Source organism: Meriones unguiculatus, chromosome 7 (assembly GCF_030254825.1).
Source record: "Meriones unguiculatus strain TT.TT164.6M chromosome 7, Bangor_MerUng_6.1, whole genome shotgun sequence".
NCBI lineage: Eukaryota > Metazoa > Chordata > Mammalia > Rodentia > Muridae > Meriones > Meriones unguiculatus.
In genome coordinates, this window is record NC_083355.1 from 77,725,813 (window position 1) to 77,753,464 (window position 27,652).

The following is a 27,652-nucleotide window of genomic DNA, read 5'->3' on the forward strand; positions in this document are numbered from 1 at the left end:
AATGAAACCATAAAATTTGCAAGCAAATGGATGGGACTAGGAAAGTTTATCCTGAGTGAGGCAACCCAGACGGAGAAAGACAAACATGGCATTTATTCACTTATAAGTGGACATTAGGTCATAAAGTACAGGACAGCCATGCTACAATCCACAGACCTGAAGAAGCTACGTAACAAAGAGGAACCAAGGGGGCATACTTCATTCTCACTAAGAAGGGAGTTAGACATCAAGGGTGGAGGGAGGGAGGGAGGGGAGTGGGTAGAGTGGAGAAGGAATGGGAGCAGGAGGGACAAGATGAGGGAGGGTGGAGGGAGAGAGTACTGGGAGAGACAACTGGATTGAGGGGAGCATCTCTGGGATGAGCTAAAAATGTAGGAGAATGGAAACTTTAAAAATCTGTGAGGGTGACCCTAGCTAAGACTCCTGACAGTGTGGGAGATGGAAAGTGACCCAGCCATCTACAACTAGGCAGGACTTCTAATTGAGGGACTGGGACACCAACCTAGCCACGAAACCTTAGACCTACAATTTGTCCTGCCTACAAGATAGGCAGGGGTAAAATATGGAGCAGAATTTGAGGGAAAGGCTAACCACTGACTGGCCCAGCTTAAAACCCAAACCCACCCCTTCCACTGTTAATGAGATTCTGCTATACTTGCAGACAGGAACCTAGCATAGCATTCTCAGAGAAGTGTCACTAAGCGTGTGATGGAAACTGAAGCCAGTATCACCTAGGTGACTGTCACACATTATCAAGCTCAGGTGCCAGAATAGATGCAGCCTTGGCCCCCTCTGGACCACAGCTGCTGCTGCTGAGCCTAATGAAATACTCCTGAAGATGTCACCTCAGTTATGCTGCTCTCCTCTTGATCACCACCAATTTCTCGGATCCAGTTAACCAGCAGGGATTGTGCCAGCAAGCAAAGGTTTCATTTTAGTGGCGCTGGTCTCTTATTAATCAAGGCTGCCTCCTCAGCCCCAGCTGGCCAGACATCACATATTCCTAATTCAAAATGTCACAGGAATGGACCCAATGGAGTCTTTGCTTCCCTCTGAGACTTCACAAGCCAGGCCTCCATCATCTGCCTTTTTTTTTCAGCATCCCTGTTTTTTAAGCTCTCACAGTGACCCATTAAGCTCCCAGCATTCATTGACTTTTCCAGCCCAGAGTTCCAGAGTCCTTTCCCAATGCTCCCCAAGACAACAAGTTCAGGTCTGCATTCCAAAGACTTGGTACAAATTTCTGTCTTCGTATACTCTTTATTGCTGTGATAGAACACAGGTCAAAAGCAATTTGAGACAAAGAGATTTATTTGGCTTGGGTATTTTGGTCCACTGAGAGATGTCAAGGAAGGAACTCAAGGCTGGGACAAGGAGACAAGAACTAAATCAGAGTCCAGGGAAGGGTGCTGCTCAGTGGCTAGCACCCCCTGGCTTCCCTGCTTTACTTTCTTACATACTACCTTCCCAGTACCACCCACATCACACCTAATCTGGGCTTTACCACAGTGATCATTACCATGAAACTCCCTACAGACTTGCCTACAGGCAGCCTGGATGGAGGCATTCTCCCAATGGATGTTCATTTTCCCAGAAAACTCCAGCTTGTGTTAAGTTCACACACACACACACACACACACACACACACACACACACAGAGAGAGAGAGAGAGAGAGAGAGAGAGAGAGAGACACGCAATGAGGACAGCCACTTACTACTAACTCACAGACCCAATCTTCATAGCTATGCATTTAAGGATATGACCTTGCTTGCCAGTAGATAAAATTCTAGCTAGGTCAAGCAGAAAATAATGTGTCCAATAAGAGCAGCAGCACAAGAGTCTCTAGCAAAACTAGAGAATCTGCTCTGAAACTGAGATGGCCCAAGGCAATATGCAAATCCTGTTCCTGGTTGACCTTTGAGGAGCCAACAGAAGACAACACAGGAGTCACCCTGTGGCTGCCCCAGAAAAGCTTTTGAAATATCTTGGCTCTGCAGTCACTTTTCCCACAATGAATCTGCCTGGCGCTCACTTAGGTGGGTCACCAGTTTTGATTGGACGTATTGCATCAGTGTGTCTAATTGGGCCGGCTGCTTTCACTTACTGGTGCGTGGTTGTATGAGAGATGAGAAAGAACGCCTGGGTTCTCCAGTGGGGAGGCCCTGACTCAAAACCTGGACAACTTTCCTGCCTAGGAAGCGTGTTCCATGGGTAAGGAACTAGCTTGTATTAACTGTCCAGGGTGGGACTAGTGTTTTTCCTCCTAACATTCCTGAACCCCTTTCTTCTTGTCTAAGGTGTGGAGCTCTGGAAACACTGAGATGATTTTCCTACAGCAGTTAAAAAAAATGTTTAAAGACCAAAGAAAACCTTCAGTACTTTCTTTTTCTAGAGCAGGGTTCAGGTAGTGATTTAACAGAACACAGGCAAAGGCAATCTGGCCTGTTTTCAATGCTAGACGTAATTAGCACCTTCAAACACAATCTCTCACTTGACAGTCAGTCTCAACCTTCTATCTCACCTCATTCTTTTTCTTTACAGAGCAGCTTTATTTTTATTTTATTTTTTTTTCCTTAAGCATTCAGTGGTAGCTATTTACTAATAGTAAAGTTTCATTCCTTTTGTAAAGTAATATTTTTCTAATTTGCAAATGCACCTAAAAGTGAAACTGGAACTGAAAGAACACTGAGTTAGGACATAGTATGTTTGGTTTTATATGCATATACACCTTTGAAAAGAGAAATAGCCAGTATTATGAGGCACAATAGAATATTATCAAATTATAATAAGATAAATTATTCAAATGCATTTTACTAACCCACATTGGTTATGGATGCAATAAACTTTCAGATGTTTGGCTAGTTTGTGTTTCCATGTTAGACCAGAATGCTCCTGCATTCTTTATTTGAGAGGTGGGAGAAGCAATGACAAGAGAATGAAGAAGGAGCAAAGAAAAAGCATGCAACCAGCCAAGGCTGTGCTACTTGAAGCTTCCCCATGGAAGGACTTTGGGGAGCCACTTTTGGGGGTTCAGCCTAAGGAGTAGGGAAATGTTGAGAGTTTCTCTGAGGGTGTGTTCATTTCCAAGTGTCAGACTTTAAAAGTGAGATGGGCCTGTTACTAGAGGTCAGTGCCTGGGTCCTGACAGCCCTGACAAGCCAAGGTGGGCAGGCTGGCACCAGGGCCCTCTCCTTTGTCAGTAAGTTGCATTTCTGTAGACAACAAAGAGACGGCTCCTGTTTTTTAATCCATTCTACTACTCTGTTTCTTTTGCTTGGGGAATTGGGACCATGGAAAGGTATGTACTAGGTGAATGAAAATGAGGACATGATCAATCCTAGGTATGGTTGAGGAGGAGGTTTTTATTGGAGCTACGAGGAAGAGGATAGCCAGAGGCACCTAGAAGAGGCCAGACAGAACATGGCTGGCAGACTGAACTGGGCCTTGGGGAAGAGGGAGGTGGACAAGAAAGTAAGACAATATAAAGGGGTTAAGAAAGGGGACCAACAAAGGAAGAACCAAGAGAAACAAGAGGACAAAGAGAATGTGTGGCTGTAATGGCAGGTGTTTGCAGAAGGAGAAGCTGCGGGAGGAAAGCAAAGCCTCTGGGCTGGAAAGGTTTAGGGTACGGGGTGGGGTAAAAATGGCGGAGAAGATCTACAGAGAGAGTGAGTCTGGTCACCAGCGTGCACTTTGATATGGTAGTAGGCACCATAGTTAGCCATTGTCCTGAATTTCTTTGGGACCTGACTTTAATTCTTGTTCTGTTGATTCGTCACATTTGGTGCATTGATAATCCTTCATTACTTATTTGCTCTTCTAGAGCAGCTTACTCTTTAAGTCCATAAATTCCTTCAAGTATCTTCTATCTTGCTGTCCTAGCAGTCATTAATTCCCTTTCTCTTTGTTATGAAAATATTTTTCTTCTTTTTCAAAGGAAGAATAGCTTTGCTGTGTATAGTAATCTGGGTTGACACATGCTATCTTTCAGATACTTTGGAATACTTTGTGTCATGTTCCTCTGGCTTTTGCTTTTGTTTCTAAGCCTGATGCTTTCTGATGTGGTTGCCTTTGTATGACTTAGTGCTTGTATCCTGAAGCTTTCAATATCCTTTGTTACATGTACTTAGTATTTTTAGAATATGATGTGGTGATATTCTTTTCTTGTATTGCCTGTCTGGCACTCTAAATGTTTTATGCATCTGAATGACCATCCATTTACATGTATTTAAACTTTTTCCTGCTATGATTTTATTTAATATATTTTACACCTTTACCTTGTACTTCTCCTTATATGTCCATGATTCATAAATTTAATTTTTAATGACATCCCAAAGAGCTCATGCTTTGTTCATATGTATTATCTTCTAAAATTTTTTTTTTATTTTTAGTAATGTGTGTTCATGTGTCTGAGTGGGTTAATATGAATGTGAGTGAAGGTGCCTTTCACTCATGTCCTCATATTGCTGTGGAGCTGGAGCTATAGACAGTTGAGGTGCCTGATGTGCACTGAGAGCCAAACTCAGTCCTCTGTAAGTGCGATATCCACTCTTACTCGCTGAACTATCTCTCCAGACACCTACACTTGTCTTTATTGTTGTTAAATATTCTAATTAATCTACCTTGTTTTCAATCTGTTCTAGTCTGTCCTCCAGGGATTCATTCTATTGATAGGCTTTATACTGAATTTCTTATTTGACTTACTAAGTTTGTTATTTCTGGATGTCAATTTAACTTCTGGAAGTATCTCTATCTTTTATTGAAGTCCTCTTCCATATCCTATGTTGATTCTTATTTCACTTAGTTATTTGTATCATGTTTGAACTATTTAAGTTTATTTCTGTCCTCTTGGTTTTGCTAAGCGTTATTGCAATCATTTCATTGTATTCTTTATCTGGGAACTGATCTAATTTACTCTTATTATAATCCATTACTAAGGAACTTGCTGTTTGAGGAGTCACGGTGGCTCGATCTTATATGTTCTTGTGTTTCTGTAGTGGGACTTTCACACCTGCCTTCAAGGTGGTGGTTGGGTTCTTTGACCACATGTATTATTTCAGTGGACGGATTTACAAGGCTCAGGTTGGGCTATGATGTACTGAAGGGAGAGGTGCTGTTCCTCTCCACTAGACTGGCGGTGGAACATATGTGGGCATGGTCCTCACACAGCCATACGCACCACTCAAAGAGGAAAATACTGAGTCCAGAAGCAATCAAAACTGATATGCAGACATGCTACGGAAACAGGCAAGTAGCCAATCAAAAATAATCACCTATTCCATTCCAATGACTTTGGAGAGTAAAGGACCAATGACAGTGTGTTTTGTATTAGATGTTAGTTATTAAGGGTGAGAACAGAGAAAATAAGCTGAGCAGGACTAGCAGTTAACTTTAGAGCATCAAATAAAAATAGAAGAGAAAAAATGTTAATGGGGGGGACTTCTAAAGAAGAAGGGAAGAGTTCTAGTTCTAGTTAGAAGTAGAATGCAAAGAGAAAGGGATAAAAGAATCAGTTATATAACATAAAACAACCTTGAAATCAGGAGGCTATAGCAAAGAGATTCCCAACCCTAGACCAACTGTGATCATCAGAAGAGCCTATCTCAAAACAAAACAAAACACAAGGAGACAGAACGAGACCAAACAGCCTACAACATTTTTATTGGATATTAAGAAGTCAATGTCTTGACGTGGTCACTTGCCCAAGCACTGGGCAAACCTTTGTGGTATTGTGTTTCCTATGTGGATCACCCTGTAGCCAGAGGATGTGGTTCATGATCTGAGAGACTATCTAAATCAGAAGTCATTCTGTCTGTAGGTGCTGGAAAGGATAGAACACAAGCTTTCCACTGGTGTGCTAACACTGGAAAATAAAAGAAATCCCTGCCACTGAGAGATGAATGCTTTCATCCTTTCCCTAATTATTTCAGTCAGAAATTCCTCCACTGTGTGGCCGTTGTCCAGTGATCACTGCCCTGGGATTAAATGTGAATCCCTTCCTCTCTTTTTCTGCACATGATCACCCATATTTCACCAATTTTATTTCCGGCTTGCTTCCAATGGCCTGTATTCTTCTCTGAGGAAGAATTCAGACTGATCCTAAGGAATTTGAAATCTTAAAGCAGTTGGACGTTTCCTCTTTGAAAACACTACCAGACATGCTTCAGGTAGCAATTTATCTCCATAAACCCAACTTTCTCTGTGTTTGAGCACAGAGTAGATGAAAGACTATTTATCTCATCCTGGATTTCAAGTCTGCACCTTCAACAAGTTCTCCCAAAGGTACTATAGGGCATATTCACTAGTCCCTATCTTAGTTGTCAACTTGCCCTGGCTGGTGAGGGCAAAGTCTCCATGGGCTGAAGGCTCTGCCAAAGATCTGTGTGGGATAACCAGAGGACTCCAAGCATTCTGAGCTCAAGAGTAATGAAAAAAAAAAAAAAAAAAACAAACCCACTTCTTATTTTTATTGTTAAAGCGTGTGAAACATGAAGTGACGTTAGCAGCTAGCTTATACAAGTACAAGTACAGGGAGGGGAATTCGGCTGCTATTATGTCTTACCATCTTTGGTCGTATGAAAGAGATCCAAGAACATTCCTCCCAGGCCTTTGTCTTTCCTGCAGAGATAATGTGGACATGTTAGGGTACTCCCTGTATGTCCTTGCTTTCAAGTGCATTCACTTAGCATGATATGTGCAATTCTTACTTGGCCACCCTGTGACAAGAACATTCTGCACTGTGCCCATCCACAGTTCTCAGTAAGCTCACAGCTTTCTTATACAGGCTTATCTTTTCAATTTTGCTGTCATAAGACACCATGGCCACGGCAAGTAAGAGAAGGAAGTATTTAGTTTGGGAATTTAAAGTTTCAGAGAGTGAGCCTGTGGCCACCATGGCGGAGAGCATGGCAACAGCAGGTATGATGCCAGAGCAGGAGCAGAAAGTTTACATCTTCATCCACAAGCAGGAGGCAGAGAGAGCCATGAGAAAGACATGGGATTTTAAAACTTCAAAGCCCCTCCCCCACCCACAACACACCTCCTCCAACAAGACCACACCTCTGAATCCTTCCAAAACAGTTCCACCAACTGGAGACCAAGCATTCAAACATATGAACCTATGAGGCCCCTTGTCATTCAAACTACCACAGTTCCCTTTATTTGATCCTCCATCTGTCCCTTTTAAACTTTAAGTGTATTTTAGGAAATAATCTTTTGGCAAACGAGTATACTAGATGAATACAAAACAAACTTGAATGAATTTAAGCCCGAGGAATGTAAGATATTCTTGTATAGGTGGACAAAAAGTTATTAGTTTTCCCTTTTGAATCTACTATCTTTGCTGAAAACAGACAAAAGGATGACTTGTCTTGTTGTTCCAGAAGTCAGTTTGAATTAAAAATGTAGGTTCATCAATGATTTATGTTCAGAATATCTCTGTGAGCACAGGTATGTTGTACCAGCAATTTAAAAATAGAGATGGGGGAAGGGGGCGAGGATAGGGAGATAATTCAATAATTGTTTGCTGCACAAGCGTGAGGATGTGAGGTTGATTCCTGGTGCCCCCAGGATACCCAACGCTCACCTAAACAAGCTGTTAATCCCAGGACTGGGGAGGTGGAGACATGAGGTTCCCTACACAGTTTAGCCAAGCCAGAAACCTCCAAGCTCAGAAAAGTCCCTGTCTCAGAAAAGTGGCCAGTCATTGAAGAAGACAGCCAGTGTCAACCTTTGGTCTCCGCATACTGGCATACCCATGTGATCTCATACACACACACACACACACACACACACACACACACACACACCCTGCAAATGTTTTCTTACCTGGCCACAAAGCTCTGTAAAAACAAATATTCTTTTCTGCAGCTGGGGGTTGAACTCAGAGCTTTACTCATCATAAACATGGGTTTTAGCACCGAGCGTTCACATCCCCTAGAGAAAACATTTTTGATCCATGGTCATCTATGGTCTTCAGCTACTGCCTGTAGTTAAACTGCTATGGTTATCCAAAACAGTAGGCCATCATATTTTTATTAAATACCTTCTCTACATAAGCCAGCTCGTAGCCTGTTCAACGCCTCGTTCTGGGCTTTTATGAAGTTCTTTGTACGTCTAGCTGGAATCTGCTGTGTAATCTTTTCCCCCCTCTTCAGAGCCTTTCAGCACAAACCTTCCTCAAGAACGCGTCAGAGCATGATGGTGCATGGACTCCCTTCGTAGCTCTTCGACAGTTTACCACCTGGCTTGAAATGGGGTGGACTTTTCTCCTACCCACCCATATCCCACAGGAGGCAAAGAAGAGTCATTAATAGAGGCACAGCAGGACTTTCATTCGGAAACAAAGTCTCAGAGGGGTAGATGTTCCTGGAGTTTGGTTTCACAAGAGGGCTTTGAATTTCCAAGGTTTCCTACCTGCAATCCAATAATCCCTTGTAGCTAATAATTTCTGGCTTTTTTTCTCCACGTATTATTTCCAGAAAGAACATTCCCTTTAGTGGTAAAAATGCACACGATGTCGGAAGAAAGAAGTAAAAAGTGGCAAGCTGGTAAATGTCGCGTTTCCTGGCTCACACACTGATTATCCCAGGTGAGGTGGAGAGTGGGTGAGTTTAACAAGCCTTTAAAATCTAAATCTCTGGTAGCATGCACTCACAGCCCCTCCGAACATATGTAGCAGGGTATTACTTTCATTACATAGAATTTTAATAAACACACTTTTTCAACTGTGTAATATAATTTATTGAACACAAGACACAAGATACAAGACTCCTTATAGTCCATCAAGCAAGTCAGGGCCCTTCATGTGCAGGACCTTAATACAGGGATCTATTTCAGTGGCATTTTTCAGGGAGATAAAATAGCTCATATTTTCCCTTCCTTAAGGCATTGACTCGATATACGCCAATTTGTTGATAAATTTCACTTATTAATAGTTTTTTCAGATGCTACAGATAAAGTTTATGTGGGGGTTCCTGTTTGTTTCCAGAAAAAAATTACACAGGTACAAAATTAATGTAGAAAAATGTTGATTATTTTAGTTTTTAAAAGAGCATAACTCATAGGAGACCTTGAAATTCTCACGACTACTCAACTTGGGAATATAAAAATCATATTTAATCTTTATTTTGTTTCTGAAAATCAAGTCATAATGTGAGGGTAGATTTCTCCCTGTATGCTTCACTTGAAATATTTATGCAAATATATTAAAGGGTTATTTCCATACCTTTACTTCCTTGATTAACTATTATTCACCACTGTTGTCATTTTGCAATACTTATGAATACATAATAAATTATTGCTTATTATTTTTATTACATTTACATGAAGTAGTAGCCTCTGCTGGGAGATATTATATAATCTTCATACTCAAAAGTATATAAGTAGATAGGCAGACAGACACATAGATCTCACTTTTTATAAAAATACAAGAAAGAAAGAAATACTAATGAAAAATTGAATGCAATCTGTACACATTCCCTCCTTAAGAAAAAAAATTAATGACTTAACCAATCCACACATTTATCATATTTGAAACCTTATACTTTATAATGAGAAAACACTCATTTTTTTTTCTCTTTTGCTAAGTCATTTTACACAAGAGGAACATTTTTTATTCAGAAATTCCTGGCTCTGAGGCATGGTGAACATATTGGTGGTGAGCCGAAAGTTAGTTGGGTGTGTTCTTGGGCTTTAATAGTACTTTAGTACATGAGCTTGACAGTTCTCTCTTGGAAGATGATGAAAAACAGGATCTCTTAAATCACGGTGAAAGCAAAGGTCATCTCTTCTCGGAATGAGTATCTCCCAGCATCTAGTATCCATTACCAAGTCCTAGAAGGCTAAGAGCCCACCCGTGGGTGCAGAAGATATGCCAGAATCAGGTGAAGACTAGGGGTGGTTCCTATCCCCCACTGGCGCTGCTTCTTCCTAGTCTTCACTTTACCTTCTGGCATGTTGGCAAAGGCTGCGCAGTGGCCACACTTGCTAGTGGTTTGCAGGAGAGCAGGCCATGACAAGAGAAGATGAAGGAAAAGGGAAAGAGTTGCATCTCTGTCGTGACCTGTGATTGTGCCATGGTGTGGAATGAGGGCTTGATACACATAAGAAAAACTTAAAGCTCAATCGTTTTCCCTGCTCTCGCATGAGCAGTGGCTTGTCACCATTTTTCACTTGACACCGGGTTTGCGATATTCCCCACCACACCCAAGGAAGTCTCTCGCAGATACCAAATGAGCACCAAACACCTCAATTCTAACATTGTCTTCCCGGAGTTAGAGTCAAATTCTACAGCTTAAAGTCTCAGCTTTATGAAACTTCCTCCAACTTCAGATACCAAATTTGTCTAGGTCTCCAGAACTGCTGACCAACAACTATTAAGTAAGGGTTCCCGAAAAGCCCGTTTGGGGATCAATTAATTTGCTGGGATGGTTCAGAGATTTAATGGAAACATTTACTTAAACTTTACTTAACTCTAATAAAGAACACTACCAAGGATGTCGATGAACTGCCAGATGGAAGAGATTTACAGAGGCATTGGATAAACATCCGACTCAGACAACTGCATACACAACAAACCAGGAAAAGCCCCAACCCCTTGAGTTCAGGGATTTTGCAGCAGCTTTGTCATGTAGGCATCACCGATTACCAACTCTATCTGGAATCTTTCTCTCCTCTGAAACGTGAAGGTGAAGTGAATGTTCTAGGCTCCTAATCCTAGTCTGGTCTTTCTAGAAGCCAGTTCCCATCCAGGTTCCTACCCGTAGTTACTTCATTAAGGTAAAGGAGGCCCATACCACCCAGGAAATTCTATACAGTTAAGAACTCTGACTGGAGGACTGAGTGACTATGATGAAGAACAACCTGATGTGAGAGGCCTGTGCTGTCACCTGAGGCATAGGAATATCTGTGTCGCTGCCAAGGGCCATGCCTGGGTCCATGGCCCTTCCACAGCCCGGGCCTGTGTTGCTGTCCATGGCTCCTGTTACCACCAAAGGACACGTGAATGTCCATGATCTGTACCATGTTAATGTCCAAGGGTCACGCTGAACTCCCCCCTCCTAGGGTGCTCCGTGTGGGAGAGTTGGCCACGCCCCTCACCTGGGTGGCAAGAAGGCGCTGGACCCAGTGGCACAGGGGCAGGAGAGCTGGCCGGATGACTAAGTCAGCTACTATCCAGGACTAGATCCAGGGTTTGAGCTGGTCTGCCCCAGCATTAACCCCATCTATGTGCTTCTAGAGTGTGGGAAGGAGCCTGTCCTGTGCCACAGGATCTCCATGACACAGGGCAACAACAGGGTATTTGAGAGGAGTCTTGGTGAGGATCCAGTATTGATGGTGTAGCAGAAGCCAAAGGCCTCAAACCAGACCAAATGACTCATTGCAATGAACGTTTGCAAGTAAACCTGTTTGGGCAAAGGGGAATGCTGCTTGACAAACCAAAGCTTCTAATGCCGCCACAACAAATGAGTATGTGATGGAGAGGCCGAGAAAACAGAGGATCGGAATGGTCCATGCACAGTGGAACTGGAGATGTGACAGCTGTGATGGGTGTGAGAGAAGGTTGAAGCTGATAGAGGATCAGGTCCCCGAGATGGGGTTGTTTGTTTGCTTGCTTGCTTGCTTGTTTGCTTTTTTTTTTTTTTTTTAATTTTCTTTTGGAAAGTATAAGTTACAAGGGTTGATGCAGAAGGACTGAGAAAGTAGTGAGATTGGCATGCATGATGTGAAATTCCCAAAGAATCGATAAAAAGTTATGTTTTTTTTTTTAAAAAAAAAAAAAGGAACTCTGAATTAAGTAAGAAGTAGAGTCCAAACCAAACATTACACCAAAAGATATGTCCAGCACTCCTGGCACTTAAGATGTTCTAACCCCTTTAGGAGCTCTGTGCCCTCAAAAGGAGCACAGAATAGATGCAAATACAGAAGCATGCATATGTTGGTTGGGCATATGCTGACAGCAGAGGCTCCCTCCTGGATTTCAGACCAGAGCTCCTGAGCTAATTAAAATTACCACATCCTTAAAAGTACGGACACTCTTCTAAACTTGAGTTAAGTAGACGGGGATGCCCTTTTGGTGGGTGATCTTCTCTGAGCTATGAAATTGCTTTTTGTATACATTAAATACACAGAAGCCTGAAACAGCTCCAATCTCAGGTCACAAACAATTGCCCTTTATCTCTGGAAAATTACGAGGAGTGTGAGTTGGTTGTGGTTATTTCATCACAGAATGTCCGAGATGCATTTTTATCTGAAGCTATTTCACCTATACATCCCTGCTTAAGTGTCAACTTACGTGGCCTCAGAATTCCCTTCCTGAATTTTAATAATCACTGTTTACAGCTGTTCCGTTGATTCCCTCTCATTTATTTCCCAGAAGTCAAGTTTTCTTCAAAAGTGCCCCATAAATCAAATTCAGCCAGCCTATTCGGGCAGGATGTGTTCTTTAGTAAAGATGAATGCGGTGGTACAGTTTGTTCTCAATACAAATGGTATAAAATTGGCTGTGAGCCACTGCTCAGATTTCTATTTTTGTATCTCTCCCTGATTTTGGGGAAAAAAAAAATGCCTCCTTAAAACACAGCTCACAACTCCGATTTCCACTTCCTTTTCCTAAGCTGCATGCAACATCTTAACTTTACCTTTTGTTTTTAGAAAACATTTTTAGCTCATCTAATTACAATAATCCCCATCTCCACTGGAACGAGAGTCTCTGTGGAGTCTTCATCCAACAGGCATGCAGGCGGTAAAAAGCCTCAGAAAGGTCTGACCCTGCTTATGAAAGACGTCACTGTCATCATCGCTCATGCCCTAAGAGAAAGCCTGGCCGAGCTGCTGGAAGACTGTTCCGTTTTATGGAGAAGATCTGGGGAGTCGAGTTGTAGTGCCGACATCCTTAGTAGACTTCACGTAAGTGGGGATTCCCCCAGTGCTGGACCAAGAGCCCCCGCCCCCTACCGCTCCACCGCTCCACCCCTCCACCCAGAAGTGGGCCCTTCCCAAGCTTTCCTCTTTTGTCTCTCCTTCCCCTCTCCCAGCTATTGTTCTTTGAATGCCTGCACCGATTACATACTGAGGTCCACCTTGATCTGAGTCCACCAGACATTTGGATCTGATTTCAAAATGTTCCCCCTAACTTCCCAGACTCTTGGAGACATGGTTCTGCTCTGTGCTGCCCTGTGCTCTTTGTGGGGAGAAGCATACCCGGACAAGGGTTTGAGTTTCTAGGTGAAACTCACAAACTAACACCATGTTGCCAGGGACACTTCTGCTGTTGAGGAGTGTGGCTACATGACTGTAGCCCATCTGTATAGTCACGCACCACATGGCCGGTGACAGACTGCGTACACAGCAGTTGTTCCGTAAGACTGAAAAGGAGCTGGAAATTTCCCGTTTTTGGATGGGCTTAGCCAGATTTGACTTTCATGGCCTTGTGTTTGCTGTGTAAACAACCTGCTGTCTCCACAGAGAAACACAGCACACACTGTTGTGTACAACGCATAATACAGCACGTTACACTTTTGGACTGCAGGGCTACTTCTTAAAAAAGCAGGAAGCCGAAACAGTCTGCCATGTTACATGGGCTGTGGCGGTACATCTTGTATCTACCTTGACTCTGGACCGCATCAAGAGGCCACAGTGAGCTGTTCAGCTAACCACCTAGGTCTGTGTAAATGCATACAGTGATGGAGTTGCTCCGTGATGTACCCCATCATTAAATGACTCATGACAGTAGTGCCTTCCAGGAAGAGCCTGGAAAAGAGGGCAGAAAGCTCTGCTCTACTTGTGACTTCCTTCATGGGAAAGAGATTTTCTAAGTTCACCGACGTTACAGGATCTGTCAATTTATTCCGGATCCAGTTGCTCCTGCCGCTCAGTTTATATTCTACAACATATTTCCTATGTCTAAATAGTGTGTTTCCTTTGGAAATGAAAATTATAATCCATTTACAGCGTTTCCCTGTAGTTAACTGCTTCCTTGGTTTTCTGTCAGCTGTATTTCACGGTAGGAGTCGGAACGGTACTTTGCTGCCTGAAAGATGGAAGAGCAGTCGGCAGATCTCTCAGATAACACATAAAAATTCCAAAAGTGTAAATAATGGCTTCCAATGGCCCCCACATCTATGCCCCTCAAAAATGCGAACAGGAACTAAGAGACAGAAGCCCTATTCAAAAGAGGTCGAAAGTAACACACTACGGTCATATTCTACATTCACGGAATCAAATCCTGAGGTCTGGGAACACTACAGAATTCTGGGTTAAGGATGGAAGAATTTTTTTTTTTAATTAATTTAAAGAGTCAGGTGTCCAAGAGGTATGGTTTTGGGTAGCACATCAGTTGGTTGTATTTTTAAAAAATGGTCCATTTTTATAGAGGAAGAGTTTTACCTTTTGCAAGGTTAATGTCCTTGGAACCCCGTCATGGCACAGAGGAAAACGCCAGGGTTCCCAGCTTCCCTCGGCAGGACTGCATGGGAAGCCCCAAGCTCTCCCTCAGACCACAAAGCCCAGCGAGTAATTCGTGGGCTTGTTCTCGTCATTTCAGCTCTGCGCCATACCAGCCACGATGACCTACAGCCACAGTGTTAATATACCGCCTGTCCTGTATCAGCCAGGGACACCGCAGTGCGTCAGGCAGTCGGCTGCAACCAGCAGGTGGCCGTGACCTAGCAGATGGCCCACCATTCAAACACCTGCTCTTGAGGGGAGCTCCCTAACGCAGGCCTTTCACCAAAATTCAGAAACAGTTTCAACAATCATGCAAGTCATTCTACAGTATTTTATCACACAAAAGGCAAACTTTCACCTCGGTCTGTATTGGGAGTTAGGGTTGGGGGGTGGCGGAGACAGAAGGGGTCTGTTTTTGAGCCTACGGTAGTAAATAAATGGAAATGAAGCCAGTCTGTGGACAGAGAGTAAGAGACAAAGAGAGCGCCTTTGCCGGTGAGAACAAACACAGGCTGCCCCCCCCCCGCCCCCCACTGCTGCCCTCTGCTTGCTGAGCCACCTGCTCTGCAGCCGGGACAACAGGAGGGGGCTGCGCTGAACAATCAGATTTTCCCCACAGATGACTCACTCCTGAGCCAGATGCTGAGCCATCTTCCCGGAGGCTGTGTTAGTGAGAATCTGAAACCTATTTAAAATAACCCAGGCAGTAAAACCTTAGGATAAAAGATGTCCGATTGGTTTTTGAGAGACTTGGGGACCGGGTCATTAAAGGGACGTTCACACCTTGAAATTTCATTTCTTTCGTGCTGATTATTTGAAGGTATAAGTTTGTATATCTAGACAAATCCCTGGTGATGACCACTGAAGGTGGTTTTTATCATAAAATACCTTAAGAAGATTATGGGGATGGAGGCAAAAAAATCACACACGTAAAAATCCCTTGAAAAATACTCTGGCAGTTTAGCAGTTAGAAATGACTGTCTCCTGCAAGTATGTAGTCAAATTGCATCAATTCAGTATTTCTATGTACTCAGCAGCCACGCAAAACTCAGGTGCCATTGTTGGTTTGAATTAGGACAAAATGGTAACCTATGGTTTAAAATAGAATGCATCCAAGACCAGGTGCATTAAAACTAAACCTCAGAGTTGTTCACCAAAGAGAAAGCCAGTGAGAGCTGAATGAGGCCTTGGCACAGAGAGAGTTCTAGCAAAATGAACTAAAGCGGGCCATTAGACTGACTCTCGCCAGCAAAGGCAGCCGGCTGGGTGGCAAGCCTCGGAACAGAAGCTCTGAACGAGGCACCCATGGCATTACAGAGCAAAGAGGAAGCGCTTCTGATGGGGGCAGACACAAGTTTTAACGAGGTCCTCCAGTGAGCATCCTTCTTCACCCAACAGTGTGCTATTCACAGCTACGTGGGGTAATTTTATCTAGAACTTCCTAGATATTTTTTTCTAGAACATTTTCTAAGTCTTTCAGTGAATCCTGGGGTTTAGGGGAGCAATTCTAGCAAGCAGTAGTTCCTAACTATGAGGCTGGCATCTAAAATCATGTAGGCAAGGAGCGAGTCAAAGTGAACAGAAGCACCCACCCACCCTTGGCTGGAGGTGGAGGGCAAATGATTTGAAGGCTAGTGTGCTGGGGGTATAAAGTCTCCCCTTGCCTCAGCTCTGGTGGGGTGCTGGGCTTGTTGCCAAGGTAGAGGTTAGCAGGGAAGAAAGAAAAACAGATTTGGGTAATTGCTATATCATTCCATACCCATGCTTCATGTTAGAGAAGAAAGGAAGAAAAGATATGGAGCTGAAGGAGAGATGGAAGAATACAGATTTTGAAGGTGAATGAATTGGGGTTGGGGCGATGGCTTCACCAGCTAAGAACGCGCTCAGCTCTTGCAGAGGACCTGTGTATGGTTCTCAGTCCCCACATGGCTGCTCAGAAGCTCTGTTACCCCAGTTCCAAGGATCTGATGCCCTCTTCTGGACTTCATAGGCAGGCATGTATGTGATCCACTTACATACGTGCGGGAAAAACACTCTTACATACAAAATAAAAAATAAATAAAACCTTTAAAAATAAATAACTCAGAAATAATCATGGCTAATACATTTTGAGAATTAAAATTGACAACCACACTTGTCTGGTAATACACACACAAAATTTTTTATAATAACATAAATATCTGTTGTGCACCATATACTTACGTAACATACACATTGTATTTATGAAATATATTAATAAAATTAAACGTACTTAAATATATTTTAAGAATGATAAATCCTAAAGATACTATGGGTAGTAGTTTACTGGTTAAAGGTTAAAGTTTAACAACAGCTTTCAAAAGAAATGAAAGTCTGAATTACAGTGTTCACTGATTTATTCTAGTCTCCACCCTGAGACGCCACCAAACAGGGTAGCCAACGAGAGCGTCACAGCCAGGATCTCACCGTTATGTGTTATTTGTCATATGTATACAAGATGTGTAAGCAACATCAAAAACATAGATATTACAATAATACTCAATTTTGTTTTGTTTTTGTTTTTCAAGATAGGGCTTCTCTGTGTAGCCTTGGCTGCCCTGGACTCGCTTTGTAGACCAGGCTGGCCTCAAACTCCCAGAGATCCACCTGCCTCTGCCTCCCTGAGTGCTGGGATTACAAGTATGTGCCACCGTGCCCAGTTATAGTCAAATATTTTAAAAGTGAGAGTTTGAGCATTTATTTTTGACCTCATATAATTTGTTTATTAAATTGCTTAATTTCTAATAGGAGTTATGTTTAACAATTCCTTGAAAATCCTGCAAGTTCAACAAGAGCTTTTATAAATATTATAGATTAAGCTCTGGGCCAATGCCTATGTAATGATCGCTGTTATTATTGACATTTTACATGAAGAGAAAACTAGATAAGACAGTTCAGGAAAATGCCTGTGATTCTATGATTTGTGGCTGAGCCAGGATGACAAATGCAGTCTCTAAACTTTAGAGCCTAAAGCTTTTCTGCCTAAAACTTAAAACAGTCCCCAGCGACTTTAATTCATCTCCACTTGCACTCTAATTACTGATATGACTAGAACTGTTTTAATAGATCCCGTAAGTTAAAGGTCTAATTTAGGAAGGAAAAGCTGATTCACTAGCCTATGTAGGAGCTCCTTAGAGGGAAAACCCAGGAATAAAAGGGACACTGCTTCCATTCTGTGCCCCAGCGGGGGGCCGCATGCCAATCAACTTCAATGTGCAGAGTCCTATAAATACACTTTGGAGAGAACAGCAATGTGAGTTCACCTTCTTAAAGTTAGCACCACATCATTTCTGCTTAGGACAGACAGACTGACAGAAACAGAATGGTCACTGGGCTAAATCTGTGTTTTTGCCAGTACCCCAAAGGAATCTTCTGAGTGAGTCAAAATTCTAAATTAAAAAGTATTTGGAGAAGAAATGTTACCATAATAGCCTTTCTCAAGAATTAACTAAATATTCCTTGTCATAACCATTACTAACACCGCTCAAGCAAAGAGCAAGTTTTCTGCCGTGATTTTTAGTGAGTCTCAATTTATCTATTTTGAAATAATTATCTTAAAATAAATGCATGCTGCAGAATGTAGATTGTTTAGAACATTTACATTAGTCTTGTTATTATGGATAAGATTTTCCAGAATAGTTACATGTTTAAATGACCCAAGTGATAAGATAAATTTGATCAGTATATTGTCTTTATTCCTTTTACTGAAAATAAATTTTTTCCATAATATATCATGATTACAATTTCCCCTTCCTCTATTGCTCCCCGATTCTTCTCCCCTCCCCTCCCATCTGGATATATCCCCTTTCTGACTCTCACTAGAAAACAAACAGGCTTCAAATGCATAATGATATAATATAATGAAACAAAAACTAACACATTGGAATAGGACAAAATAAACAAAAGGAAAAGAGCCCAAGAAAAGGCACAAGAAAAGGAGACCCATTCACACACTCAAAAATCTCATAAAAACATTAAATTGGAAGCCGTAATATATGCACAAAGGATCTGTAGTATAAACAGAGAAAAGAAACAAGAGAAAAATACAAATAAAATAAAAAAATAAGACTAAACCAACTAAACAAACAAACAACACCCATCCCCACCCCTGATGAAAAGGAAAAGCCCTGAAATGGCATTAAGTGACAAAGAACCTCCAAAGATACCTTTGGTTTTGTTTTCTGTTGGCCATGCAGCTCACCCTTAAAAGTTTGTCTCCCCAGTGAGCCTCCCTTGGAGAAAAATAAATTTTTATTTGGAAGTGATTATCTATTGGAGATAATCACTTTTATGTCAACTTATTACAGGTTATTAGTTATATATAATTTTGCATACATACACATACATACATGTATGTATATAACAATAATAATTAAAGAAAAAGCAGTTATCAACTGGAAAGGGGGAACATGGGAAGAGTTAAAGGGAGGGTGGCTGGGAGGGGCTGGAGGGAGAAAAGAAGGGAATAAAGTGATGAAATTCTATTTCAACCAAGAACATGTTTGTTTTTTTTTAACTGCTCTACAGGCAAGTCTATAGAGCATTTTCTTGATTGATGACTGATGTGGGAAGCCCCAGCTCAGGGTGAGAGCTGTCACCCTTGGGGTCCTGGGTGCTACAGGAAAGCAAACTGAACAAGCCATGGCTTGCAGTCCAGTCAACAGCGTTCCTCCATTGCCTCTGTCTTAGCTCCTGCCTCCAGGTTCCTGCCCTAACTCCTGGAGAAGATGGATTACAGGCTGTGATCCAAGTTACTTTTGCCACCGTGTTTATCACAGTGAAAGGAACCCTAGCTGAGACAGTGCCCCGTGGGATCTCCATGGTGACACTAATAAAACAAGTTAACAGAGGAGGCTTTTCTTAATCACCATAAAAGGGGTTAAACCCTTTATTAAAGCCTAAACCATCTCATTAAACTAACACCTGGGCAAATTGAAAAAATATAATTCCTAATAACTGGGCAGCCTTGTTACCAAATTCAGTGCCAGGCGCTAGTGTTGTTCAAGTGACAAGGGTAAAAACCATGTCTTAGTCTGTCTCAAATGTCACTAAATGACTCAGCAATGCATCTGCTTAACGGACCTATATAAGCTCATTAATTCTCTTGTCCAGTTTTCTTGCACTCAATGGATGTTGGCCATATTGATCACCAGTTTAACTTTTCTAAGGAGTGGAGTCCAGATTATGACAGAAGCACCGGGAAATGACCTCAGAATAGAGCTGGATAGGACAGTGGCAAAGCCTCAGTAGAGAAATCTCAAGTTGTCACTGTGGCCACAGTGTGTCCATCTTTTGACTAGTTTGATAAAGGCCTGTGCTGTCCCCTCTTCATTCCCAGGATCTGAGTCATCCATTTCCCCCATGTATCTACACAGCATATGCTATCCGTTCATCAATCAATTCCTTATATGTTATCACATCAACTATGTGGTTTTGCAGTTGTGTTCATGTTCTATTTATTGAAATAACGGCTTCAAAAGAAAGAGGACAGATACTGAAAATTTGGATACATCTAAAAGAAGCCAGAAAGTGCTTTCTCTAAATCAGTAGTTCTCAACCCGTGGGGTTGAGACCTTTTAGGTGGTTAAACAACCCTTTCACCGGGGTCACATGTCAGATATCCTACGTACCAGACATTTATGTTACGATTCATAACTGTAGCAAAATTACAGTTGTGAAGCAACAAAAAAATAGTTTTAAAAATATTTTTATGGTTGGGGGTTACCACAACACTAGAAACTGTGTGAAAGGGTCACAGCAATAGGAAGGCTGAGAACCGCTGTTCTAAAGGTTCAGAGTGTAGGGGTGAAGAGCATCAGGGCTACGGCTTGAACATCTTGTGGTGTCAAGATTAAAATCAATTCTGTACAAGAAAGACTTGCTGTGAGTAGCATCTATAAGACTGCTCCCATGGGCATGGCAAAGACTCCCACCACATGCTCAGAAATTCCATTTCTTTTCTCTCCCGGCCGTGGAATACATCACCGCTTGCTGGCCTTCCTTGTACATAATTGAATGGAGGCTAATGGAAGGAGGGCAGAACCACATGGCCCGACTCCAGGCTTGTCATACAAGTGTCCCTGTGTGATCCCTCATATCTTTATAGGCCTCATTTGCCAACTGAATGCAGAGGATCCAGCAGAGAAGCCAAGGTCCTAGCAGATGGTGGCGCCCGAGATGGGAGAAGAGTCTCCCTGAATGATGACCCTGAAGGCTGCCCTGCCCTCCAAGTCAGAACGTCTTCTGCAGACTACATGCTGGAAAAACTGCTGGCATTTTAAGGTTTGAATTTCACAGCACCTAGCCTTTCTTGCCTGGATAATGGGGAAGAGGATACACTACTTGGGAAAAACAAAAATGCAAACAAGCACATTCCTTTAATCCCAACACATGGGAGGCAGAGGTAGGCAGCCTCTTAGTTCCAGGCAGCCTGATCTATGGACTGAGTTTCAGGACAGCCAGGACTGCATAGTGAGAACCTGTCTCAACAACAACAACAAAACCACTACAAGCACACACAGACACATAAATCAAAACAAAACAACAGAAATCCTTCCTTCTTCACGTCTTTGCCAAGGCATCCTTTTTGTTAAAATGAAACTACCTTTTCTGATAAATGATGGTTCTTGATACTTACTAGGTAACTAAAGCATGGCTATTTTTAGCAGAAAAACAAAGGGCATTGGAGAAATATAGAAAAGGGAGAAAGGTCCTGACCAATACACACTTTTTTTTTTGTCCAAGGAAGAGAGAAAGGAAACATAAGAATAAATAAACATAAGAAACAAATGAACCAACCAGTAGACAGGAGAGCCACTCCTAAGAGGGTGCCTCTGAAGAATGCAGTCCCATAAAATTCTACATAAGGGGCTGGAGAGATGGCTCAGTGGTTAAGAGCACTGGCTGCTCTTCCAGAAGTCCGGGGTTCATAACCCAGCACCCACATGACAGCTCACAACTGTCTGTTAACTCCTGTTCCAGGGAATCCAACCCCCTCACACATGCAGGCAAGACATCAATGTACATAAAATAAAAATAAATAAATTTTTAAAATTCTGTATGAAGTAGAATCTATGACATGTATTATGAAACCCATTACCCTGTATGCTAACTTTAAACATTAAATAATAATATGCAAAATCAGATACACACATACACGAAAATGTTCACAATCACATTGTTTCACGTTTATAAAATAGTCACAGCACATATTGATTTCAAAAATCTCTTCCTCCCCTCCAGAGCTTTCAGTTATTAATTGCTATGTAGGAAACACAGAGAAATGCCTTTTATTATCACAGATGCCTTCTGTCAGCTTTATGTCTTCTTAGTGTGTAATGTAGCTATTTGAAGACAAGCACCTTGGGCTTAGAAATCTGATTTTTTTAAGCAGCTCTGTTATTTTATTTTACATATGTAAATTGATGGCAATAATATTCTTTTCCATCACACCGTTGCATGAGATTTAAAATTTAAGGATTGGAGAGACGTCATGGAAAAACTGGCTTTGATTGAATAATTATCTATTTAGAAATAAAGGCACAATGCAAAGAAGAGTCAGGATAACGGTTAGGCATGGTTAGAAAGATGAGAGGGCAGGTTGGTCTATATGGCCGCAAGTCCTTCATAAACTCTCTGCTCCATGGAACATCAAGTATCAAACTCATTGATTTCGCAGTGACCCTGAAAATATGATGTCATATCTGAAGCCAATCTATGAGTAAAACTAAATATTCCCCACTTCTGAGCCCATGCTTTCCCGAGTCCAGCAGACTTGGTCTGGATCCAATCCCTATCTACCGATGACCTGGGCATGTCACGCATCCTCAGGGCTCAGCGCCTCCTATTCCGGATAATTGAAATTGTCTTGATTTAGCTACTGTGTGGAAGAAACAGCCTGAGGTGTGGAACCCTTTTAGTCTGGGCCTGGTACTTACCAGACATAAAGTAAATCTCTAGGGTCTGGCTGTTGTTATCTGTACCGTGACTACGGTACAGGCAACAGGCTATCTGCTCGTGGTAGGGTCATTAGTGAAATGACAAGCACATCTATGACATCTGTAATGTGATTTTTAAAAATTTCTCTAAAACCCTTTCCTACTGAAGTCCTTAAAACTATTGCAATCAGAGGGACATCCTCTGCCCTCTAGTGGCTGCACATAATCAGTCAGGAAGAAGAAGCAAAACAAAACGAAAGCTATTATAAACAAAAGAACTGCGCTGTAGGTTTTTGGAAAGAAATGGTATATTCAAGACAAGATTCCTTAATTTCAAATGCTGAACCACTATTGCAATTTTTTTCCTCCTGGTATCGTATTGATCACATTCTGTTTTTGTGTTTAAATGCGGCCACCATCTCCACTGAGTGATGAGGAATCTTTACAGCTTTTAGGCCATGGCTAAAATTCTTGGCTTCTTCATGGTAGAAAGTGAACTATCAACATAGGATTCTATTTTTCTGAGCTTTGAAAAAATACAAATAGGAAAGATTCAGATTTTTTTTAAATGTGGCGTGCTCAAGAACCTCAGTTTACCTCTTCACCTTGGGGATGGTGTAGGCCATGCTGACATTGTTACTCTTTAAACTAAATATGTACTCATGTAAGAATGATGGAAGAGCCAAGCATGGTGATGAACGCCTGTAATCCCCGTGCTTGGGAGGCAGAGGTAGGCAGATCTCTGTGAGTTAGAGGCTAGCCTGGTCTACAAAGTGAGTCCAGGACAGCCAGGGCTCTGTTACACAGGGAAACCCTGCCTTGGAAAGAAAAAAAAAAAGAATGGTAGAACTCGGTCAATCAAAAGAAGCAAGAACAGTGTTTAAACAGAGAAGATATTGCATGGCAAGGCCGATAGCTGTATGAAGAATCTCCAGAACCTATGTATGTGTGTGTGGCATTGTGGTGCTGGTGGTGAGACAGCAAGGGAAAGAGGAGGGGAGGGAGAAAGAGGAGAGAGACAGAGAGATTGAGCTTTGCTGTGGAGAGCTGGCCGACAACCATGGAGACTGGCACATCCCAGCAGGGTGAAAGGATGGTTGGCAAGCTCAGGAGAGTGGGGAGGTTAGCTTCATTCTGCGTCAGGGCCTGAGAACCCGGAGAGCTGGCAATGCTGCTCCAATAGGAGAGTGGCAGCAGCGAGACCCGGGAAACGCTGGTGCTTCCATTCGAATCCAAAGGCAGGGGAATGTCTGTGTTCTATTTCAAAGGCAGGGAGACTCCCTTCTTCTATGCTGGCCATCAGCTGACAGGAAAAGGCCACACAACATGGAAGGTAATGATCTTTATCAGCCACTTATTTAATCTCAAGAATGGAGACAGCTCAGAATGGGACACTTGCCTCCCATGCATAGGGTTCTGGGTTCAATCTCCAGCACACTAAAAAGGGGGTTAATCTCATTTAAGACGGCTGTATATCTATCCATATACCTAGATGCACACTGGCTAAAAAATCAATCATGCTATCTGATATGTAGTGACAGGTTCTGGATCTTTCCAGTAATCCATTGTAATCCATTGGGCAGTGAGGTAAAGGAGATTAAGAGAAATGCCCAGATTCCCACAAGCCTTGGCTGTATATCTAGATTTCAGTCTGTGGAGTACTGGGAGCCACTGAAGGTCTCTATAATGAAATTTAAGTTAGGACAGTAGAAAACAGCAATGAGGACTTAAGCCTTCTTTCATATCAGAATGTATAGAATAAATTTCTCCCTCTCTATGTTTACACAGATATGTATGTGTACATATATACATATATGGAGAGGTGATTTATTAGAATAATTTATAGGCTGTGGTCCACCTAATCCAACAGTGGCTGACTGTGAATGGAAATCCAGTCAATTTTGCCACAATTCATTGTTGGCCTTCACCGTATTCTGAGATGCTAGAAGCTAGTTAATTTTATCATGGAGATCATCTCTATCCTTGGCCAATTTATGCACAGATGATAACATCAACCAAACAGCATCACCACTGTCCTTATTGTTCCTCAAACTGCCAAAAATTTTATATACAGGGTCACCAAATTCAGCTGAGTTGCCGCTCACAGTTGCTGAATTAGGATAATCAAATGCATTTATCTCTTTAAGATTGTAAGATCATTCACACTATGGGTTTCCAGCCCTCTGAGCTCACAGGAGAGGCTTCAGTACCTGTGTGTATTAACACATTTAAAAGCCTGTTTCAGATACTTAAAAGATCCATCCTTATACTTCTATTGTTCTAGAATCATTCCTGGTGCCAAAATCTGTATTAGTCAGGATTCTCTAGAATAACTAAACTTATATAGAATGAATATATATATATATATGAAGGGGGTTTATTAAAATGACTTACAAGATTTTATACATATGTATATATGCGTGTGTGTGAAGGGGATTTATTAAAATGACTTACAAGCTGTTCTGGCTGTGAACAGAAAGTCCGAGAATACAGTAGTTGCCAGTCCACAAAGCTGGATGTCTCAGCTGGTCTGTATACGCTAGAATCCCAAAGTAAGACTGTGCAGAGCAGACTTGCTAGCATGGCGAAGGCAAGCAGGCAAAGAGCAAGAGCTTTCTTCTTCCAGCAAGGGTGCTCTTCTTGCCTCAAAGACCCGGATTAGAAGTGGGTTTTCCTACTTCAAATTAAGCAAAAATCCCTCACAGGTGTGCCCTCCATTTTAGATTTTAGTTTATTCCAGATGTGGTCGAGCTGACAACCAGGAACAGCCATCGAAACACCACGAAATCTGTCTGCTTCCAAATACGAGCTCAGTCTATACAATAACCCACAAGTTATTTGCTGCTCTTGTTTTAGTTTAACTCATTCCAGGCAGAAACTGAGGCTCAGAGAACTTAAGTCACTTACCTGAGGTCACACAGCTAGTAAGTGAAGGAAAATTAGCCTCATGCAAAGCTTGCTAATATGTTTCTGGACACGAAATAACGGTGTTTAAATTTTGATTGACTTTTTTGAGAATCGGGGTGCATACTATGGAGGAAGACAAAGGCTGTCTGTTGCTATGCTTTTTGTCTGCAGTGTGTTCAAGGTGCTTGCTGCATGACTCAGCCTCTGACTCCAGGAAGGGTGGGTGGCAGTCTTAAGCAGGGCTGCACTTTCTTCCCGTTGTTCATAATTGTTCAAGAATGTGGTATTTGAACGACGCCCCTTGAGTTTCTGAGCTGTCCTGAATTAATAAATATCATGTTATCTGTGTATCACATAGATCAACTCAGGCATAACTCATAACAGTCCAAGGCAATATGCACCACTTGCCTAAAGCCGCCAGCTTCTCACGGTGAGAGGCAGGATTCGAGGCGGAGACGTTCTCCTCAGGAAGTCATGAGGGCCGGGCGACACCATCCCCACTGCTTGGCTCTGCTCAGTCTGCATAGTGCTGTCCTTTCCTTGGATGGCAGTGGAGAAGTGGGAAGCCTGCAGGTGCCATGGGGGAAAGTGACTCTCACTGAGTGCTCTGTTCTCTAGGACCTTCAGCCAGCGCTAACGGGGGCTCAGATCCTGTGTCTGCTGTGGGGATCAGGGACCGAGGGGAAGGGAGGTGAGTGGCCAAGGAACCCACGCAGAATCCTGGAAATCAGACTTCGGGGACCAGACTCGAAGGTGCAGATCTAACTTTATTGTCCAGCGTAATAGCCTTTAAATGATTGAAAGGCCGATCAGACCGTCATATGCTAGCCTCTAGCACCAGGAACAATCAATCAGGTTGGTGCAAATATGAGGGGCTGTGGGGGTGGGGAGTGGGGCCGGCACCTTCGGAGACTTCGTAAAGAAGGGCCCTAGCCTCAAATGCATTTTGAGACCTCGCTAGTGTGCTAAGAGTCTCTAGGAGATCAACACTGCGTGTAGTGGATCTGGACCTTTCGAGGAGTCTTAGGAGTCACTGAGGCTTCGCTGGCCATTCCCTGTGGGCCTCTTATAGCCTTACCTCAATATTCCCCACACCCTGCCAGCCAAGCCATGTGCTCTGGTCACCGTTCTTACCGAATGGTGGCCTTGGCAGGGCTGCCTCTGGCAGGAGGAAAGGCTGCCTTTTCCTCTTTGCACGAAGGTGGTGCACAAGCAAGCAGTCCACTGTGGGGCTCTAACGTGAGAGGAACAGTGACGGGAGAGAGGGGAGAGAGCGGTGTGGAATCAACCCCGTGGAACTCACACTGTTGGGGAGTCATGAGCAGGGTCCTCTGATTCAGACATTTGCTTGGAAAGAGCCGGGGAACCGATTCCACATCCTAAACGAGCTTTAAGAATGACCTGTTCATGAGACATGGGTCATTCAATTGATAAAGGCTGGCCCGGTTTGAAAAACTTTCAAAAGGAAAGTTTGTATTAATGAGTACTACACTTGGGGGATGGAGAGATGGCTCAGTGGTTATGAGCACTGACTCCAGAGGTTTGATTCTGAGCACGCACTCACAACTGCTTGTGACCCCAACTCCAAGGGGATCTGACTCCCTCTTCTGGTTAAGACGGAAAGTCAAAGCTGGTTTGAGTCCAGAATGAGTTCAGGGTAGTCTCAGAAACACCGTGAGATCTGGTCTCAAAACAAGAAGCTGAGTAGCGATAAAGGTGTGGTGACCAGGCTCCAAAATGACTCTCACTGGACCTGGCCAGTGACCCTCTCCTGTAAGACCAGATGAGGCAGGGACAAGTGGAGAGCTGCTCCCACGACAAGCTGCTCCCACGTGGCTTTCTTAGATGGCTTGCTCTGGAGTTCGTACCCTTCCTAATGCTGCAGCCCTATAATACAGTTCCTCATGTTGTGGTGACCCCCAACCGTAAAACCATTTTTCTTTGCAACTTCATAACTGTTAATTTTGCTGTTGTGAATCATAATGTGAACATTTGTGTTATCCGATGGTCTTGAGCGACCCTGGTGAGACTCTCACAGGTTGAGAACCACTATTCTGAAGGAAACCAATCGTGAGGAACTTGGGGCAGTCCCAGGAGGGGGCCAGTGGCGAAGGGGTGAATCGCCATGACAATACAGATTGACAGTCACAGGACAGTTACTTTGGTGGGAGGTCTTCCAGCGCAGTAGAGAGCTTTCAGATAATGGTTCCCTGATCAACATTTTTTAACATCATGACTGAAACATTCTGATCCAGACCCTGAGGAGTAAGCCACTCCTGATTTTTACTGATACACAGAAACACACCGAGATAATGGGAATTGTTGCTTACGTTACTGGAGG

General features: G+C 42.7%; 1 long non-coding RNA gene across 1 annotated transcript; it reads left to right on the forward strand.

Annotated features, from left to right (window-relative positions):
• Window positions 1–1,944: 1,944 nt before the first annotated feature.
• Window positions 1,945–15,484, forward strand: LOC132655429 (uncharacterized). Its single transcript, XR_009593242.1, has 4 exons — window positions 1,945–2,212; window positions 8,482–8,591; window positions 12,656–12,910; window positions 14,547–15,484. It is a non-coding gene; the product is annotated as an uncharacterized LOC132655429 (long non-coding RNA).
• The last annotated feature ends 12,168 nt before the right edge of the window (window positions 15,485–27,652 follow it).